Source organism: Corvus hawaiiensis, chromosome 2 (assembly GCF_020740725.1).
Source record: "Corvus hawaiiensis isolate bCorHaw1 chromosome 2, bCorHaw1.pri.cur, whole genome shotgun sequence".
Lineage (NCBI taxonomy): Eukaryota > Metazoa > Chordata > Aves > Passeriformes > Corvidae > Corvus > Corvus hawaiiensis.
Window position 1 is genome coordinate 107,319,022 of NC_063214.1, and position 21,190 is coordinate 107,340,211.

Sequence of the window (21,190 nt, forward strand, 5' to 3'; positions counted from 1 at the left end):
TGACTGGAGTGCTAAAAAAAGGTGGAATGTAAGTCAAGGTAGCAACTGGACTAAATTCCAGGTGAGTTAATTCTAGAGTGCAGCTATTGACTAAGGCTTACTTTGGTTCATTACTATGCTCCTAAAATACTGTGAACCCAGCATACCTGAATTAAACTCTAAACACTGTTAAACATACATCCTTATGACCCTTCCTTTTCACAACAGAAGAACTAGATGAAAACAGGAATTTGTCCTTTGGTAAGTGAGAAACAGACTTAGTTAAAATGTTGGGTAATTAAGAGTTACTTACCTGCATTTGTTACATGATGAAAGCTGTATATTTTCTGTCAGCACTTTTGAGAGTCCATATTTCCAAACTAGCAGTCTGAGCTTTTTGTTTAAAAGTCTACTAAAATTGTGGGATATAATAAACTGCCCCTGTGACTTGAAGGAGTTTAGGTAATAAAGCATTGTGTACCATGGTATAAATGACTGACCAATTGTTCAGAGTTATTAAGTGGAGTAAATAAAATATATTAAATTTGGAAAGAGTGGAAAAAATAAAAATCTGTGCTGTATAAGGAGTTGTGTTGAGCATGACCTGAAACAGTACTTTGGGTTCCATGAATGGGCCTATTTAATTGCCTTGTTTTGCATGTCTTCCTTGAAGAGATTTGTGAAACAAGGTGGAGAAATACAGACTGGAGAAAGTATTGAGAAAACAGAAATCTGTAGCATGCTTATGCTTCTTGGTATAAATTGTCAGCATTCTGGGCTGTATCTGAAGTTGCTATGTGGTTTTCACCTTTGTTGCTTGGCTCTGATCAAGGTGGCACCTTTATTCTTTTATTCCCCACTATTCATTTGCTGTTGCTTATACAATTTTAAGGTAAAAAAAGTGGTCAGTATTTTCTTTGGCACTTATTTGTAATTATTCTTTTAGGTAAACAGTATAATAACGACGTAGCCCTTTTGCAAAATAAACAACATAATTCCCCGCAATTATCTGGTAATACTGTAAACTATCCCTGTGTTGTAAGCGTTTCTTGCAGTAGAGGCACAGCTTAATGGAATCAGAGCTGAAGGATGTGAACAACAAGAGTTTTCATTTGTTCTGCTTGTACCAGAAGGTAAAGTGGAAATGAGTTTTGCTGGTGTATATACTGAAAAGACATTTTAGATAGATTTTGCAGCTTTGTCAGTGACGTGAACTGGGATGTTCTGAGCACTCCTCAGTGTCCCTGCTATCTCTGTACAGAGGAAGTTGTTGGGAGCTCCTTAGTTTTCTCCTTTTTCATACTGGAGTTCTTGGATTACTGAACAGAAACCAAACCTAAAAAGTCTCCCTAGGCTGTAGACTGCTTTTAAGATAGAATACTGAAGTATGCTGAGCTGTTTTATTATTCAGTGATAATTGTCATTTCTCCCTAAAGTTCCAGTAATGTCCTTCACTGTTTTGTCCATTTGTATTAAAGAAATGAATACTATTCAACTGCATAATGCATTTGTTTTTTTAACTGGGACACAAAACCCCACTATGATTTCAATAATATTTTTCTCTTGAAGACTAAAGACCTGGCAGTAATTAAGTCATAATTATATAAACTTTACATTTCTAGCTTTGCAGTTCAGTTTTACTTATGTAAAAATAAAGAAAATAAAATGCAAAGCAATAATTGATGAATGAGGTGATAGGATGTGGAATTACCAAGAGGGGAAGCATTGAAGCATTGCTTGTGAGACTGGGGGAGGAGGGGGAAGTGTGTTGCTGTAGTACATCTATAAACACATTTTACAAATACTTAATTCAGAAACAGCAGGCTAACTTGCTTTTTCAATGGAGGGAAATATACCTTTAATGACATCTGCTCTTCCACTCAGTTTTACACACAGCTTAATCTCTGTAGTTCTTGGGTCTTCCAGTGTGGGTTATTCTGTTTGATAGGTTTCTACAGTTCTGAAATTTTGGGGGAGAACTTCTGCAAATGTTGCTGTAGATTAGAGGGAGGAAGGAAAAAAAATTGTGGTTGGGAAAAAATCCTGGTGAAATATCATGAGCAACACTTCTTTGTTTTTTTAACATTTAAGAACTTTGTGTTTAGATGCCAGTTGTGTGCTGTGTCAAATAGAAATAGAAAAAAGTCTCAGTCTGCACTTCATTTATGTTCATTTTCACTAGAGGAAAAAAAAGTGTAAACGCTATTCAGTCCATTTCTGTTTCTCTGAAGTTTCAAGTCCCGTGTCACCCTGAAGTGAAGCCTACTTTTTTTTTTTCCTTAAACAGCATTACATTCTTATAAATAGTCCACTTGTATGATACAGAAATACTGTGCATATGGTTTATAAACGTAAGATGATCTTAAGAGAAGTCTTTAGTATCCTACGTGGGGTTTTAATATTTTTGGTTTTTTCTTACTGTGCCTACTTTTATTCCTCAAATAGGGTTTTGAATCTCTTCAGTTGAGGTATTAAGAAAACATCTTTTGAAAATTATGGTGAACTATGTCTTACCAATTGAACAAAAGAAAAAAAGAAGGACTGAAACTAATTAGCTAATTGTCTTTTATTCCAGCTGATATTTTAACAGTTACCTTCCAATATTTGCAATACACAGTCACATTTTGAAGAATAAAAAAACTCTAGCCTTGGTATTTTTGTTGAAAGATGTGTCTGTGATAGCTTATCCATAATGGTGACACTAATAAAATGAAGTACTGAACTAGAACTATTTCCCAAAGTCTTATTTCCTGTCAAACATCCCAGAAAACATAGAATGATGCAAGGTGGCTATCCCAAATTAACTGAAGAAGGTGATGCTCAGTTTCTTCTTTCAGATGAGACAATAATGCATTGATCAGGTACTCTGAAAGAAGGCAACATGCAAGAAATCATTCATCTTTAGAAGACTGATACCTGTATGTAAAATTGACAGTATTTGCTAGGCTCTGCTGGTGGGTAGGAGGTGTTGGAAGTCCTACTTTGTTAGTCATCTTCTACATATGGAAGCTCTACTGTTATTCTGCTGCACTTCCCACTGGTTAACATCTTAATATATGGTGGAATTAATGAGATTAGCATCAGCAGGTTTTAAAGCTTATTGATTTTTACAAAGGTATCTGTCATAAGTGGAAATCATACACATATGAACTCGTGCTTTCTATTACTTGCCTGAGAATAAAAATTCACTGTTACTGCCTATAGGGTTTATTTTACAGCATAAGATCACATGACAGCATCTTTAATATTAGTCTTTTATCTATCTTATCTACAGCTGAGTCTATATAATACTTGTTCACACTGCGTATTTATGGCAGATACAACATGTAGTAAAGAAAATACATTATTTAGAATCAGTTATTTTTACAAGGCATCTTATTTGGTGGTGAGTGTAGGATTCTGTTGTTAATCATGTTTGTGTGCTAATCAATGGCAATAAATTGAAGGGGATCAGAAAATACTGGGAGTGGTAGCTCCATATTGTTTTATGCTTTTGTATCAGTTAAAAAAATGCTTTTAAACCAGAAATAAGTGTCTTTTCCTTCTCAGGAACACTTCCATATTAAAACAATTTAATTATAACCATTAATGAGTGTTGAGATGAATGAATCAATCTGTGCTTCTTAAACTACTGAAAACACCCTATTCGATTTCCATTCCAATTCAATTTAAACTGATAAAATTACACTTAATAACTTTAAAACTTACCAGTTTTACAGTAGTGTATTTCAAAAGACTAACATAAAATTGTAATAGGTTTTTTCGATATTACAAATCTGAAAAATAAAAGAAAAAGGCAAGTTAATTATTTGAAGGCATAAGCAGATAATGGATGTTGTGTTTCTGCTAGTAAACTTAAATGAGAATTTCACAGTATTAAAATATGTTGAATTTTGAAGCAATTGAGAGGAAGAGAGAGAATTATTAAAATTATAAAATGTCCTGAGTTGGAAAGGACCCACAAGGACCATAGAGTCCAGTTCCTGGCCCTGCACAGGACACCTCAAGAATTCCACCATGTGCCTGAGAGCACTGTCCAAATGCTTCTTGAACTCTGTCAGGCTTGGTGCTGTGATCACTTCCCTGGGGAGCCTGTTCCAGTGCTCAACCACCCTCTGGGTGAAGAACCTTTTCCTAATATTTAATCTAAATCTCCCTGACACAGGGTTGCCCCATCCCAGATAGAGAACCTGGCACTCGCCCTCGTTGAACTTCATAGGGTTGGTGGTTTCCCAGCCCTCTGATTTGCGCAGATCTCTCTGCCTTCAAGGAGTCAACAATTCCTCCCAGTTTTGTATGATGGGCAAACTCACTTTGTGTACCTTGAATATAAGCGCAGTAAGCTGGCTATTTTCCCTGCTCTCCCTGCCCTCTTCAGCTCCCACAGTTCAAATTTGTCATTATAGCTGGATTGCTACACTTAAACAGCACTCTAGTAAAATGGGAATAGTCACTCCTGACAAGACGAAGTCATAAGAATGCAGATAAGTTGTGACTACAGCTTAATAATTTTTGGAATTTCTGGGTTCCTGCGTTCTTTCAGAAAGCTACAACTTAGCAGTGTTTTCAATATTCAGTGAAAGCGGTCTGAAGACATGGTAGAATGGAATGCTTTAGTTGTTCTGCGCTTCATGTGAGGTATTGCAGATGAAAAATCCTTTAGCCCTTTATTAGTTTCTCCGGCATCCTAACCTTTTCTGTTGACGTGTACCCACTTTAGGTTCTTCAAATAAGGTACATTCTTTGTGGCCTTTCAGTAATGAATGTGACATTTTTAGAAAAAAAAATATTTTGAACATATGGCTGATATATTAGTCATTTTCAGTTAACTGTTGTGACTTTTGGTTGGCTAAGGCAGTTTGCTTTTTAGCTTGTTGTATTCTGTAGAGTTCTATTCTTTTTACTGCAAGGTAAGGCTAATAGGTTTTAAGACCTTGAGTAACTAACTGTAATGACCTACCTTAGTCTGCCACAAATCAGTATATGATCCGTCCAGAAATTTGTGTGCAAGGATGATAACATCAAGTTTGAGCTAAACTAGGTTTTACTTGCAAGTCTATATTTGATAGATTATTCTTGTATTAAATTACTCTTCTTGTTATAACTGTCTTACTGTCAATATGGCATGAAATTATGCTCTTTTTAGTTTCTGGGGTGTTTTGTTAAATAAGCATTGTTTTGTCAAAATGTACAAAACAGGGCTGTACTGAAATCTAAATCTTAGAAAGCAATTATCTCGCTCAAACACAGTGAGAACAATAGTATGTTTGGGGGTTGTGCCTGTATAGGGAGAGTCTTTGGGAGAATATTTAGGGTTGTCCTTTCCTGCTTGTAGCATTCTTATGCTATACCTGTTATTACCTCCTGGCTGTTGACAGAAACCAAATGCTAGATTTGGTAGACTTGTGGTCAATAAAGTGTAACTGTTTTACTTAAAAGATTGGATCTTAGTAAAGCTCCATTTTCTGGGCAGATGACCATACTTCATATAGACTCCTACTACGTCAGTGGAGCGACAAATATTTGAAATACCTATGGTCTGCAGGTCTTACTAGTGTTAATGATTTACTTTCAGTTTAAAGAAATCAACTTTGGGAGCATCTAAAGATATGTAGCCTCCCCTTCTTTTAAAGAAACAGATCCCAGGTTAATGAAAAATACATAGTACTTTTTTTGAAGACACTGCCTGTATTCTTTCTCAACAGGGCAGGATTTTTAGAAAAAGAATTTGGTAACCTAGATGTGTTGATACCTACTCTGATTCCATATTTAACAGATACTTTAACAGTGTCACAGATTAGTGTTTTTACTTTCTTCATTTAGAATCTGAATTGTTGTCTGTGAGAAGACTTTTTGTCTTGTGTAAAGCACAAGGTGAATCTCAAGAGACGTAGAAGAACCAGTACTAGGAGCAAAGAGAGGAGAAAGAGTAAGTTGTCCTTCCCTGCTCATTAATTGCAAAGTGGGCAATAAATAGGCATTTTGTTTAATTTTTTGTATTAAGATATTTGGAAGTACTAATCTTAGCCTTTGCTTAAGCTGTGAGTCTTATGCCTGGCTGTTCACTGTATGAATTACTGGGTTTATGACAGTTTTGTTTTAAATGGGAAGATTTGGATGTTTGTTCTCGTCTCTCCCAAAGGTTTGAATCATTGAGTGTAATAGCAAGTTACTTTCCATTTTCTAGTGCTGAATAGTCTATTTGCCTTAAAAAAAAACCCTCAAGAAATTCTAGATAAGATTCCCTAACTGAAGTTATTTAACTCTTAAATGAGTTTTTTGCATACTGCATTTATAACATGGACTAAAGCAATGTGTTTTGGACAGATTGATAAACTCTGGGTAGATGATCACGTGAAGAGGTTTTTACTGGTGCTTCTACCTGCTCTTGCACGATTTTGTATTGAGACCATGGTACGCTAAAATAATTTCTTGGACACCATCCTGTCTGTCAGCATTCAGCAGATGCCATAAGTAGACGACATTTTTTGAACACAGTGGGGGAATTTGAGGCTCCTGAAAACCTCAGGAACTCTGAGAAAGAGCGAACATTTTAAAAATTCATTATGATGAATTAAATCATCATGATGGAAGAACCTTAAGCAGGTCAGAGGCAATCGTTTCAGTGCCAGTACTCAAACTATATACCTGGCAAAAGGGCTGCAAATATCTCTTTCCCTTGATTTATATTGTTTTATTTGATGTAATATTAAGTTATAATATTAAAGTTAAAATGGGCACATGATACCTACAAATGGACATGCTTGTACGAGGGCTTTTTCCTCCCCAAGTGCCTGTCTGTGAGGAAAAGCTTTCGAGCAGTTCTTTGATATACAGATGTAATTAGGTAGGCTTTGAATCGTACCTTGTCAGTCTAATTGTAAAATGTAACGAGTGCAGGCATCAGTTTTGAAACAGAGTTAAAAAACTTAAAATTAATTTTCTTAGGGCTGTGTTTTGTACTTTGCCAGGGCTGGCTGTCCCTGTACGCTGAAATGGGAGAGGGATATTAGAAGGGACCTTGTAAGTAAAGAGTTTTCCCTGGAGTCTCCTCTTACCCAGTGTGGTGAGTAGGAGAAAGAATAGAAGCCCATCTTTCTTCCTTGATTATAGGAGACCATCCTTTCTAATTTGAACAACTATTGCTTAGTATACTTGTATACTCCAGAGAAATCATAAGTATGCTTAGAGTTAAGCAAGCAATGAAAAGGCTGAAACCTGTTGTTCTTGTGGGAATGGGAATAAATAGTCTGGTCGTTTTCAGTAACTTCTCACCGAAACCTTTTCTCTTCTTTGGTGTTCTGAGTGGTAAACTTTTCCCTGTCCATTTTGCATCTCCACAGCAAATTAAGACTAAAATCCTAAGGAGAACCTGAGTCAGTCATGCATTTTTACATTTGGTTCAAAGTGTGATCATTTTCCTGCTCATAGGTCTGAGGTTTTGTTGCGTTATATCACTTGTTCTCCTAGTTACACTCCACAGTGTTCTGTCTTGGCTTTTTAGACTTGACAGGGGTTTTTTGTAATACGAAGTAGAGGATAAGCAGCTAATAAATCATTTGCTATACAAATGAAGCCACAAAATGAAGAGTAATACACTGGTAAGGCAAACACAGGTAACCTAGAATGTCTTGAAGAGTAATTTCAGGCTGTATGCAACTTCTTCAAGGGGAATTAAAGTTCATCTTGTATCTCTGTTTCATTTTATTGTCCTGAAGGAAGATGGCACAGTTCATATTGCTTTTTCCAATAAAGAAAGCTAGCCTGGTAAAATAATTTCATTCCTGGGAACTCTGATAGGGATTTTAAGTGAATAATATATTGCTTTAGTATTGTTAGTGTTTTGGTGATGGGTCATTGAAACTATTTCAAAACATAAGTTGCAATTGCTGATCTATCCCTTAAATTCTCAGACATTTTTGTATTTATTTGCCAAAGTAACTGCTACATGACATAGCATATTGGTTAATTTAATGTAGCAAGTGTGGGGAATAAAGAAGCAAAGTTATCTAATTTTTTTTATTATTATTTTTTATTAGAAAGCTATAAAAATCTGAAAATTCAGGAAACACGTCATGTTGCATTCAAAGAGGGAACACAAAATTCACATTTTGCAAAATAGGCACCTGAGCCAAGATTAGCAATACAAAGTTTAAAAACTATCTTAATTTAGGCACATCTGAAGGGACTGTGGATGGATACCATAATGTTTAGAAAACTGCTAGCTGCCCTGAAGTGTGGGCAGGAGCGAAGAAATATCTCAGGGCTAAAGAGGATTGTGGCAAATTAAAATGTAAGCATTAAACATGGACACCATAGAACAAACAAGGGATAATAAAATTTTGCACTCTTCTCTTGAATTTTGGAAATTACTTCCTGTTGTTGTGTAATACCCTCAGACACATCATGCACTGTACTTTGAGATAACCCCAAAGGTGTCAAAGAATCACAGAGTAGCTGAGGCTGGAAGGCCCCTCTGGACAGCCAAACCTCCCTCTCCAACAGGGCCATGTTGAGCGGGTTGCCCAAGGACCATGTTCCAGTCACATGTTTTGAATATTTCTGATGTGGAGACTCTGGAGCAGCCTGCTCCAGTTCAGAGCCCTCCTTACTGACACAGACTTGCTCTGTGTCGGTTCATGCCCACTTCTGCTTGTCCTTTCAGGGACACCTCCAAGAAGAATCTGGCTTTATCTTCTTCACACCCTCCTGCCAGATGCTTAAACATTGAGGGGATCCCTGTCTGGTCACCTGTCTGAAGTCCTTGACACCCTAGTGTAGGGTCTTGGAAAGTGGCAATACCTGTTGACTCGTGAAACCACCCTGAATACTCGAGCATTTGTGGAGCAGCTGTTGTACCATCTCTGGCTGAGGGCTTGTGTAGTTGCAATTCATACTGCCTCTCAGGTTTTTGATTCAAAACTTTGACTATTTTGATTCTTAGAGCAATCTTAAAAAAAAAAAATTATTATTATGTTTTGGATCTTTACTAAGTATTTTTAGAAGTGAAGGTTCAAGGTATTTAGTCATGTATATGAATACTTCACAAAATCCCATAACTCTCTTCAAATGACCTTGAAAAGTTATCTGCATCTGTACATTACTGAACTGGTTGCTATACTTCATTTGGTTTTCAAATTTTAAGGAAAAGAAAATTTTCTACAGCTTGAGATGAACCCTGCTAATTTTGTTTGGATTCTGCAAGTGCTTTGGATAACTGAGGAGAATGTTGAGCATTTTTTTTCTCCCTCGGCCTTCAGTGAGGTTCACAGATGTTGCTCCTCCAGTTACAAACAATGTTGCTCAGCAGTTCCTAATCTGATCAAGCACACTACCGTATCCTTTTCAGTCTCATGAATGCATTGTTCAGCCTGCAATTGGTTAATTATCTCTTAAGCAGTTCCTCTCTAATTCATTGGTAATCTTCTGCTTATGTTCAATTTCCATGGATTAGTCTTCTGAATTAACAAAATGAAAAGAAGAACATCAGAATCTTATTGATTTGATCATGATGATGAAAGAGAATGAGAGTCCATGACAGCACACTCTTCGTGCTGGTTTTCCATCTCAGACATGTGAGTTGCTAAAGATTCTAGTCATGAACAAGCCATGTTATTTTTTGTGAGATTGCCATGGTGATCAGGTGGGTTGTGAACCACATTGAAGAAATAAATACCTTTTCCCAATTTGTGACCTTAGAAGAAAAGGGGAATTTGGGAACTCCCATTAATCTGAAGCTGTCAGGATTTTTCATGTCTTGCCAGTACCATTCTACTGTTGGTAAAACTGCAAGGGGAGGGAGCATGGTAGTCCCGGTGTTATTCCGACAGTGGGGAACTGGCTGTTTCTTGGTTGCTCCTATTTGACCTTATGGAATGTCCTTAGTTTGCGGGTGCTGGTGGAGCTTGTCCAAGTAACTAGGAAACCTCTGTAGCCTTCTGCAAGTGTCTTGCCTTTTATCACAGGACTTTACAGCCACTGCTGGAATTGTGGGGTTTCTAAATAGCAGGTTTTTTACCGGTTGACCTTCTTGGCTGTTTCTCCTGTACTTCCAAAGTGCACACAAACCTAGTAGCATGAAGGGAACACGAGAAAAATTCTTCACACTCAGTTGGACATTTTTTTATGATCTCCTCCTATTGCTATAGCAATTGGTCCAAGAACTCTTACGCTGTTATTGAAATTTTCTTGTAATTACTGAGGCAGACATGCAAGGCATAATGTCTGTTTCTACAAACAGTGTATTTAAGGTGATCACTATTTGTGTGGGGTAGTACAGTGCTCTGTTTATCAGTTGTTGCTGTTGGTACAGAAAGAAGTAATTCATAGGATTCTGACTGCAGTGGTTGAGATGTTCATTTATTCATGCAATACTCTGCTGTTTAATTGCTAAAGTGGAGTTAAAAGATATATGGAACGGGATTATATGGAAGGGGATTTAATACAGTAAAAATACTATATATAGAAGCAATGAATTAGACTTAAGAGAGACTGTGCTAGAATTGCTGCAGGGAATAATATTGTGTCTATCATAAAGTTCATTATTTTTGCTCTGTATAGACAAGCTCAGCACGTGTGGTAGAAACATAAGCCTTTTAACTTTGGTTTGCTTTCTTAAAATGAATGCTATCCAAGTTAATAAGACCTTAATGTCTTCCCTGTGAAGTTTGTAGTTTGACCTGTAGAATTAGTGAGTACTTTAACTTTGGTTTGCTTTCTTAAAATGAATGCTATCCAAGTTAATAAGACCTTAATGTCTTCCCTGTGAAGTTTGTAGTTTGACCTGTAGAATTAGTGAGTACAGTACTGAAGTCTTTGAGGTGATTGGTTATTATTATATGCTGGGGGTTAAAGGTGTATGTCATGCCAGAGAGGGACAATTTGTAGTTATTTTGAAGAAGATAGGTGATTATTTGGATCCCTCAATTTTAAAATTTTTTTTCGGGATAAAGCAGTGTAGAGAAAAATACGAGTGCTGAAGAATCTTCTATGAAAACTAGTAACTGGATGGAATGCAGTCATAGTGCCAGTTTCCTTGTATGCTCTGATGCAAGCTGATTTGCCTATCAAGTTGTAGTGGCCCAAGGAGATAGGAACTAAGAGAGACACCAGTGCAGTACAGTTTGAGATACAAATATAACTCAGGATTTTACTGAAATCTGGATTAATGAAAAACAGTATGGCCAGTATTTAACTGGTGTAGATGATCAAGTATCTTTTGCTTTTTTCCAAGGCTTACATTTCAAGTTTAAATTCAACTAAGCTGCTAAACAGGTTCCATGATCTATATTTAAACAATATTTAACAGCTGAGGATGCCAGTCGCAAATACCATTCTTTAAATGGTTGCATAGCATTTCCCTCTTCACAGGAACACAAAGGTAGTTCCAAAATTGAATCTGATAACTTTAAATTACATAATTACAAGCAGAATTTCTAAATTTTATTAGGAAAATGTGTAGTCACAATTACGCATTTCTTTTGCTTTCTTCATTTGCTGTAGGGATACTCTTACGTGATCCCTACTCATCATGCTGATACAGTGAGTGATGGTAAACCTTAAGACAAATAAGTATTGTGGATGAACACTGAATCACATTTTCTTGGCAGATATAAAAATCCAATTATCCATATTAATCTGCAGTGTTAATCCATGAAACAGAATTCATTACTGCTTTTCAGGGTCATGAAAGGCAACATAGCATCGCCCAGAAATGAATTTTGAAGGCTCTGGTGGGAGAATGTGCTGAGTTTCTACTTAGTACAAAACAATATTAAGTGTATCTTCTCAAACTGTAGTTTTATTTTTCTTGTGACAGAAGAAAACCCCATTAATGTAAAACATTTTAGAAAGCCCAAGAATCTGTGATAAAAGTGGATATAAGAGGCTAGGGTTTGTGGGGGCTTATCCCAATACCAATTTTACTAATGAAACTTCTGCTCCCTTCAGCTAATCCTGAAAATGTCCTACTAAGTAAGCAACTGGCAGTCTTCAAGTTAAATTACATTCACATCTGTTCTAAGTCTGTATCAGTTTGCTGATCTAAGTTTTGTGGTAAAGAAATTACACCCATGCAATACCTAATGAATTGCAGTACTTCAAAAGGGAGTGGTTCCCCCCCCCCCCCCCCCCCCATGTAAGATTTGAAACACTTTCCTTGGGTAATTGCCTGTCATTTTGTGGCTCATTGTCTTTCCCTCTTTTTTTCTGTTGTTGGGCTTTTGTTTGGTTACAGTTCTCCTTTATATCAGTCTTTCCTGTTTCACTAGAAGCAAGTCATCTGTTCTTGATTGCAGATCTCTCTTCTTTATTAAATTTGGCAAAAGTCTAGTATATTCATGATATTGCATGAACTGATCTTTTGATTTAATCTGCTTTCTGTTATTTCACTAAGTGAAACTTCTGAAGAAGTAGTATTTTGCAGGAAAGAAATCTTGGGTAACTGAAATGAGTTTCTTGATACGGCCTTAAACTTGTGGACAGACAACAGTTTAAGGAATTTACAAAAAAAACCAAAACAAGCCCAAACCCCACAAACAACAAAAATCCAAAAAAAACCTTAGATCCTGGTTCAGTGTTTGTGCAAAGGTACGGGGTTTTTTAGATTTTTTTGTTTTTTTCAAGACCACTGCCTGCAATCCTTAGGCTCATTTTAAATCTTTTTTAAAAATTATTTTAGAGATCAAGGCATACACATTTTAAGCAGTCTTTTGTTTATCTTGCAGTGCCAGTTTTATTTGTTACTGAAAGGAAGAGTGACACCAGTTCCACACTATATATATTATACTGAATCCATCCCTTTCTGTTTGTCTCAGATCTCTGCTCTAAATGGTACGAAGCCTTCATGAATATCATGGTTGTCAGCTTGAAACTTGTAAATTTGACAAGTGAATACTGTAACCATACTCATATTCTGTGATATATACGGATCTGGAGATAAAAAGTGAGATCTATTGGTTTAGAATAGATGTTGATATATATATGGGAGTTTCTAAGCTTATTTAAATAAAGTGATGTTTATTTAACAAAGACACAAAAAGAATAAATTGAAACATTTGGTCTTGGTATCTGTGGATGTTTTTGTGTTCATTGGGTTGGGTTTTTTTTTTTTTTAGTCCACAGGTCTGGATCTCTCTAAGGTTTGCAAAGCTTCCCCTTTGGATCCTACTTTTAAATTGCTTATAACTTTTGCCAAATGCATCTGGGCTATTTTTTTTTTCTTCCCTCCACCCTCCTGATACTGAATGACCATCTCAGCCTGATTAGTTTATGGATTTTCATGTGGTTTGGTTCTGACTCTTACTTAGTTGCAGCCAAAACAGTTAAATGTTGAGAAAGAAGCTACTTCAGAAGTAAGAAATCAAAGCTGTTAGAATATCTAATAAGGGATGGAAGAGTCACCTTCTCATGGTTATGCTCCAGATTTCACAAATGATAAGAACTTGTCCAGCTTTCATACACTTAAAAAAATATAAAAAATTCCTGTTTGAATGTGCTTATTGCTGTTTGGAATTTAGAAGTTACCAGGATCCAAAGATGAAAAGCTTGAAGGCAGTAGGAAATTGATTTAACTTCTTACAGTGACTGGGCTTAAGATATGGGATAATGGTGTGGGAAGGGGAAGAAGAGATGGTATTTGAGGGCAAGGTAAAGATCAATTATTGAGAAGGGAATATGAGAGACCAAAGCTGAGAGCAAAGGGAGTCTGCTGTAATGCCAGGTTTTTGAAAGGGAGTTTCTTCTTCTTTCTCTGCTGTGAGGCTTGGTGGCAAGGTATGTCTCTTACTCCTTTCTAGGGATCTGATCCCAGAATCAGAGTGGTTGAGGTTGGAAGGGGGTTCTTCAGGTGATCCAGTCCAACCCTCCTGCTCCAGCAGAGACACCTAGAGTCAGCTGCTCAGATCCATGTCCACGTGACTTTCGGGTATCTTCAAGGGTGAATACTCTGCATCCCCTGTGGAGAAACCCGTGCTAGGGCTCAGTCACCCTCACAGTGGGAAAATATTTCCTGGTATTCAGTGGGAACCTCCTGTTTTTCAGTTTGATGCCATTGCCTTTGGGCAATCCTTCTGCTGGACACTACTGACAAACTTCTTGAGAAAGCTGAGATTTCAGTGGGAGCAATGTTTGAATGACAGGGATAGGTCTGAGGCAGTCGTGGTTCTGACTGGCTTTGGAACTATCTACAGGCATCATGCAGAATGAGTTAATCTGCTCCTCCAGTCCGTACACACCACCTGGAGAACCTACATAGAGGTGTGAATGTGTCCACATGGGCAAACTGTTAAAAATATTCCTGTGTTGAAACAGGAGAGAAAAAAATTGGGATGCCTGAGTCTTCTTAATTTGTGGCCTGTATTTGATGGTATGATTGCAAAAATAATTTGATTGTATACTCACAATAAACAGGAGTTTAAAAAAATGAAATATGGAGTAACTGATTATTAAAGGAGCATTATACATTGTGCAGAGTGAACGAAATCATAAAGAAAACAGTATTTGCAGTGTTTGAACACCGACAGGAAATGAAAGTTGTTTGCTTTCTCATGTCTTGTTCACTGTAGGGTACAAGTGCTTGGTACAGCTCTCTCTGATTTTGTATTCTGCTTGGAAAGGTGTGTGACTTGAGTGCATACAATGTTTAAAATATCTTTTAGTGTCTAGTATCTTATTTTAGGTAGTTTAGTTTTTAGCATTTCATTTCATGTTTGAGCTTTTTACTCTTCTTGAAACTGGTTGTAGCCATGAGTGTTGTACATTCTTGGAAAATCCTGATTGAGCTATCAAGATGGGAACCCAGAGTAGAATGACAGAAGAGTCTTTCCATGCTGTACAGGCTTTTTTGGTAGCATATGTTTTATGGGGTTTTAGTATGTTTCCACTTGGAAATAATTAAATTTATTGACTTGTTCGTCGTGTGCTAGAACTTCTTGAACTTAATTCCATAAACTTCCTGGCCATGCAACTGGCTTATTTGTACTGACTTCCTTTGTTTATTAGAGGGTATACTTAATTAGCTGAAGAGTAGAGTAAATTTAATTTTTCTTAGATGATTTTCAGGAAATTTGGCTGCACCTTAATAGCTTTGTATTGGATTTTTTTGGTTGGTTGGTTTAGTTTTGGGGTTTTTTTAATCTGAATGGATGGGGGAACCAGTACAGATCTTTCATATGGTTAAATTAAGAAAAGAGAATTGTCTACTTTTTTGAATGCTATAGGGTTTTAAGAAAACTAAATGTTATATTTATTTTCTCAGGATGATTCATAATGTTTCAGTGTACTTATATCATCCTACAAGTCTTAAATATTGAACTTAACATAGGAATATTCTACCTCAAGTATTAGAAGAATGTTACTCTTTACATTAGGAAGGGAGAGATGGATAATGACATTGGAGAGGTGTTCTTGTATATTTTTGTGGGGATGCTGATCAATTGTTATGCTTTTTTTTTGCTTGTTTCAGTTCCCTCATCACTGTAACTTAATGGTCTATATTTAGTATCTGTAGGCATTGAATTAAACAGTACAGGGTAATGATATACCCAGATTTAAGCCTGTGACATGGCAAACACATTTGCAGCAGTTAAAAAAACTAAGTGCATTTACTGCTTTTTAAAAGACCTTCTGTCTTACTCAATCTTTGTTCAAGCTAATCACTGTTGCATTGGAACACAAGCAGTGAATTTTTGTTTACACAACAGGTTAAACGTTTACCATTGTAATTGCTGTGCTATGAAAAAAATTGTCATGCTGCTAATCTGTTAGTGATGCAGGAGAGACTTAGTCACCTCTGCTAGATACAGAGCTGGAAGACAATCTTGAATTTGTAGTGTGAAATCTTAAAATATTAACCTAGACTAGGGTAAGAGGAGGTGTGTGAGAATCCATGTAATCTAGGTAACTTGATCTGTGAATTGTCTTTGCTAACATTGTACTGGAATTGTCATCTAGCAAGAGAAAACAGTGGCAGGATTCTGTAAAAGGTTTGTTGTCTTGGCTTGGAGTCATTGTTTGTGAAAGAGCATTAATAATTTGTCAACCTGGGATCCAGATGGCAAAGCTACTCCTCAGTGTCCCCTTGAGCCTGCTGTGATGGTGGCCTGAAGGGAGAGCAGAATTTTTTTGAGAAAAGAAAAAATCTGCTCTCTATCCTCATTGTGTAAAATCTTCTGGACTGAAAAAAGAGTATAGTAGGTTTATTGCAAAGGTTTTTGGAGGTAGTATGTAATTTCAAAGAAGAAAGCTAAGTAAGGGTGTGGGGATTTCTTCTTGAAAAAAAGTTATACGTAAACAAATAAATTAGTGTAAAAACTTTTAAACTAGAACTGTTTTTTGACCCTGGAGTAGTAGAGGTGGTAGAAATAGGAATTTATGATCAGCTGTGGATACTTGGATTTGCAGACAACTCTATCTGGATCAGGAGCAGCTAGAATTGAGCATCTGGTTGTATCCTGAAACATTTAAGTATTGTCTTGCAAATATTTGTGGACACTTGTATTTTTGTTAGTTTTGATTTTCTCTTCAATGACGTTCTGTGAATGCAAAGCCTGTGGTGTACTTCACAGGCTTCTATGACAGTAAGGATAACAACAAATCCATGCTCAAACACCATAAAATAATATTAGGGTGTTTTTTAAACACATGCTGAGCTCACCATGATAGAGACCATTTCTTAATGGTGAGGCTTCAGCCAAGTTCTGTTGTCTTCTCTCTGAGTGGGCTGACCCCTGCAAGAGCTGCTTTCACAAACCAACAAACTCTGTTTTCTGTGTCTGCAAGGTTCATAAATTTTTATTTGATTTTCTGCCTTGATTTGGGATAAGGGCTTTTTAGGAGGCCATTTATTTTTATTTTCCCTTTAAGGAATAGATAATCTTTTCCCATCATTATTTTTGATTCTACATGGAAGTTTTCATATAGTAGAGCCCTGAAGAACTTTAAATGGAAAATATGTTGCAGAAAGAGGAGGGGAAATAACAAAGATTAAGACATGAAAGAACTTACACAAAATTTACATAGACAACACTGAAACACCCTCATCCATAGAATCTTTTGAATTAACTTGAGAGTTAATATTCATTATAATAAATAAATAAATGTCCTTGAAATTACAGCAAGAATAATGTGTAGATTTGAATAACAAGCTGCATAAATTGAAAAAGGGGATATGGTCCATCACATTTTCTCATATTAAAAAATGAAATATTAAAAACTCTGTAGGGTCTTGGAGCACTTTTCGCTTAGATGAAGTCAACAAAGATATATTACAGTTCAGATGGAATCTGTTGCTGATATTATTAAGTGCCTTTTTGCCTACACTGTACTGACTTGACAGTCATTGCAGCAATCCAAAGCAGTTATTTGTTGCTATTTCATGTATAATGAGATTTTTGGGGAGGTTGATTGAAAAGATAAGAGATACTCAAAAATTGGCATATGTTTGCATTTGACTTTTTTTTCCCTTCTCTAAATTCAGTAGTAGTTTTTGTCAAGACTTGTTTTTTTTTTAAAAGGTGCTCTACACACCTGTATGTATACTGAATGCTCCTTTCTGTGTATACTATGTTCATGATTTGAGAAATGCAGTCAGACATTTTGTAACTGCAAAAATAAGTGGTAAACTGTACAAAATTAATATCAGCAATACACCTCAACATAAAATACTGTGCTATTTTAAAGAAAAATTAGGCCTGTAGTATTATTGTATGACTAATGTATAAAAATAAATACCATATGTCTTGGAAAATAACATCTGTTCTCTTGAAAAGAAACTTTGTCAATGCCTTTTGCTTACTGTACCTATGAATTTAGTTGTCTGTAGTCCCTCAGCACAGTCATTGTTCTGGTTATTGATGAAGTTATTTTAGAGCATAATTTTTTTTTTTCTTTTTTTCTGATAGAAGAACATGAAAATACTGAAGGCAGATTATTTTTCTTGGGCCTGTAGAAAACACAGGCTTTATAAAATCTTGCTTGCAGAATTTCCAGTTATCCGTTTCTGTTGTGGCTTTTTCAGATGGATTGAGCTGCAAGGTCTTCAGAAGCAATAGGGGAACACCAGAGAAAGCATCTCACAATCTCAGTTGATCTTGTTTGATTATTCAGCTCATCTGGACCCTAGCTTCTCCTTCAGGAACGTTTTTTGTGTAGTGACCTCATTTAAACAGGAGAAAGTAAGAAAGCACAGGGCTTTCAGAACAGTGATTTCTGCATCTTGATTTGCAGGTTTCAAGGGGTTCTCAGTTGACTACTGAGGTCTTATCTGAGTGCAAAAAAAGAAGCTAATCAGCCAGCATGATGCTGCAGAAAATAGATGAGACTCCAGCTCACTGCAGAGAAAAAAACCTTGATTTTCCTTTAGAGATTTTTTTCAAAACTAATTGTGTGCCATTAGACAAGCAGTTAAAGAGGATGAAATAGTATGAAACTTAGAAGTACTTTCGTATGCTTCAGTTTTGTTAGTATAGGCATATTATAGTAGGTTGGTTTGATATTGGGAGGCAGTGCCAGCAACTAAAAAAATCCAACCAGTAAAAAACTAGCAAATGCTGTCTGTGAATATGAGTGTTCGGTACAGAAGCTCCCTTGCGACTGTTGAATTTTTATCTGGTCATCCTTGCACTCTTCAATTCATTGATTTGGTTTGGGTTTTGTGTGAATTGTTTTCTTGTTATTGCTGATTTGGCTTTAAATGTGATACAGGGTTTTTTGTTGTGGGTTTTTTTTTGTTGGTTTTTTTTTTTTTTTCCTCTGGATCCTGCATGTGAAGCATGTTTGTCATAATGTTGTTCTAGTTTGTCTTGTTTGAAATGCTCCACAAATGTAATAAGGATTATAGCCCGAGTCCTGAGCAATCTGGTTGAATGCCTTTGTCCCATTTTGAACTAGAGCAGAGCAGGCTCTGCTCTTCTGCTCCCTTCCAGCCACATGTATTCCGTAGTTCTAATCTTGTGCATCTCCTTCGTAGGTCTGCTGCTCACTTTTGGAAACCAGGTTTTTTGCACAGTCTGGGTGTGATTATAGGTCTGCCATCTAGACATTGTCAAAGACAAATGCTTCTTTACATTTTTTCTCATATTATCTTTTCTTACTACTGTGTACACTATATAGTATGTATACATTTTTATAAATATATATGTGTGTGTATAAAAACATACACTGCATATATACAAAATGGTGTGTTTATGGCTGCTGACACTTTGTTGACGTATCTGGAGCTTCTTACATTTTTACTTCTGCTGCCTGATTGGTTAAATGGTGCCACGAGTTTATTGTGTGAAAGCTGATACTTGCAATTTCATATGTGAGTATTTAGAAGCTGGTTAATAAATCGGTTAGTGCTTTCCAGTGAATTAAATTATGTATTACAAAGGTCAGGATTTTTAATTAAGGTACGTTTGATTGTAACTGGTTTACATACTGATGCCAAATAACCCGTGAGTGTTGAAAAGCATGCTGACGTAAGTTACTTGTTGAAAGAGCAGCTCAGTGTAGGTGTAGCTTTGCTGGAAGCCAAGCTTTTAGCAAATGTTGATTCCTTTCTTCCTTCCACCTGTAAAAACTCTTATCTGAGTTTTCTACTCTTTTCAGTAGAGCTGTTGAAGCTCAGTATTGTGGTTACAGGCATGAGCGTAGGTACTTGTTTTATTCCTAGTGAAGGTGTCCTTGGCAGATTGACATCTCTCTGGTGTGGTCTCACTGCCAGATCTAGAAAGAATTTCCTGGTTTGCTGCAGGGAAAATGTGCATGGCTATTTTACTGAAATGATGGCTTGTTACCTGTTGTGTAGGGATGACATGAAATTGGATTGGACAGTAACTCTAAAGGTGCTGTAAAACTCCCACCACTCAAAACTTCTGTTTCTATTTCTCTTTAAGATAACTTTCTTGAGGGAATATTAAGATTTTATGGCTCTTCTGAGCTAGGTTTTGGAAGCTGTTTTTCCTTACTACAGGAAAAAAAAGGTTAAACCCCTAGCAGGACATGGGACTGAGACCCTGGGAAGGCAGTGCAGAGGACTAGAGACTGTTGTCTTGAGTTGCTATGTATAAGTTAATTGGTTGGTGTTAATTGAGGGCTTGTCAAGCTTTTGGCTTCATTTGTGTGTGGAATTTAAATGCATTAGAGCCTCTAGTGACACAGCAGTCCTTTGCTCCTCAGTGGTCTTTTGCTGGCAGTCCTCAGTGGTCTCTTGCAGATTTTTGTGCAGAGTATGTGACACATTGTGAGAAGATATTTTGAGGGCGAAAAATATTTATCACTTCAAAAACTGACTTGGATTATATCCAGAAGAAGAACTGAAGTCTTGGAGGTTTTTGTTTGTTTGTTTGTTTGTTTTTTCTTCTTCTGTTGTTGAAATTCTGTGAGGACAGCATGGTCATGTACTTTGTCAGGGAGTAGATGCTGGGACCCTTACTGTACTGAGGATAGGGAATTCTGTAGTTGTATGCCTGTGAATTGAATGGAACACACCACCAGTGGCTGATGCTTTGTATTGTGGTGGCTTTGGTTTGTACACTTTTTCTAAGTAGCTTATGTAATCTTACTATAAAGCATAATATATTTACTGTAATCTTTTTAGTACTAGACAGATTTGACTTCTCTTGGGAGTAGACTTTTAAAAAAATATTCTTGATTCCTTTAAATATGGTATAAATGTTACTGGTGAAAATCTTGGTTTTTAGTTTAGTGTAAATCTCCCTTCAAAACACTTATTTTTAACTAATTAGATAGAAATGAAAATACTTCAGGCTCTACACAGTAAAAGCATGTTTTCATTGCCAAATTCAAGCTGGCAGATTCACTGTCCAAACAGTTTACATAAACTAAACAGGATAAATTTAAATTGGGCTAAGAACTCCTAAAAGGACACCAACTAAATTAACTCTGGGATTTTGTACGAATTACATTTGCTTAGTGGCCACTTGACAGTGCCTCTGTTACAACTAAAATAAGTGTTTAGTATGCCTAAGCCTCTAGTCTCCTATATTCTTGAACTCTGAAAGTTTTAATGTTTTCCCACTTTAATTGGATACTTCAGATGGGGTTATATAGTATTTCTCCTTTTCTTTTTACTAAACATACATTTCAGTGTATTCCTCAAGTTGGCACAAGTACAGGAACAGCTTTGAGGAGAGCTTGCTTATGTACTGTGTCTTGGGAGGGGATTTCCCTTTTCTCATATGAAAGAAGAGGATGCAAACTATTTTTG

General features: G+C 36.5%; 1 protein-coding gene across 8 annotated transcripts in view; it reads left to right on the forward strand.

The window, feature by feature from the left end:
* CDKL5 (cyclin dependent kinase like 5) overlaps positions 1–21,190 on the forward strand; it is a 124,968-nt gene that overhangs the window by 12,632 nt on the left and 91,146 nt on the right. Inside the window, exon 2 of one of the 8 annotated variants that reach the window (XM_048287184.1) lies at positions 5,803–5,908. The exons of the other annotated variants lie outside the window; for them this stretch is intronic. The gene's annotated coding sequence lies outside the window, so the exon portion shown is untranslated. The remainder of the gene's footprint in view (positions 1–5,802; positions 5,909–21,190) is intronic. 8 annotated transcript variants of the gene reach the window in all.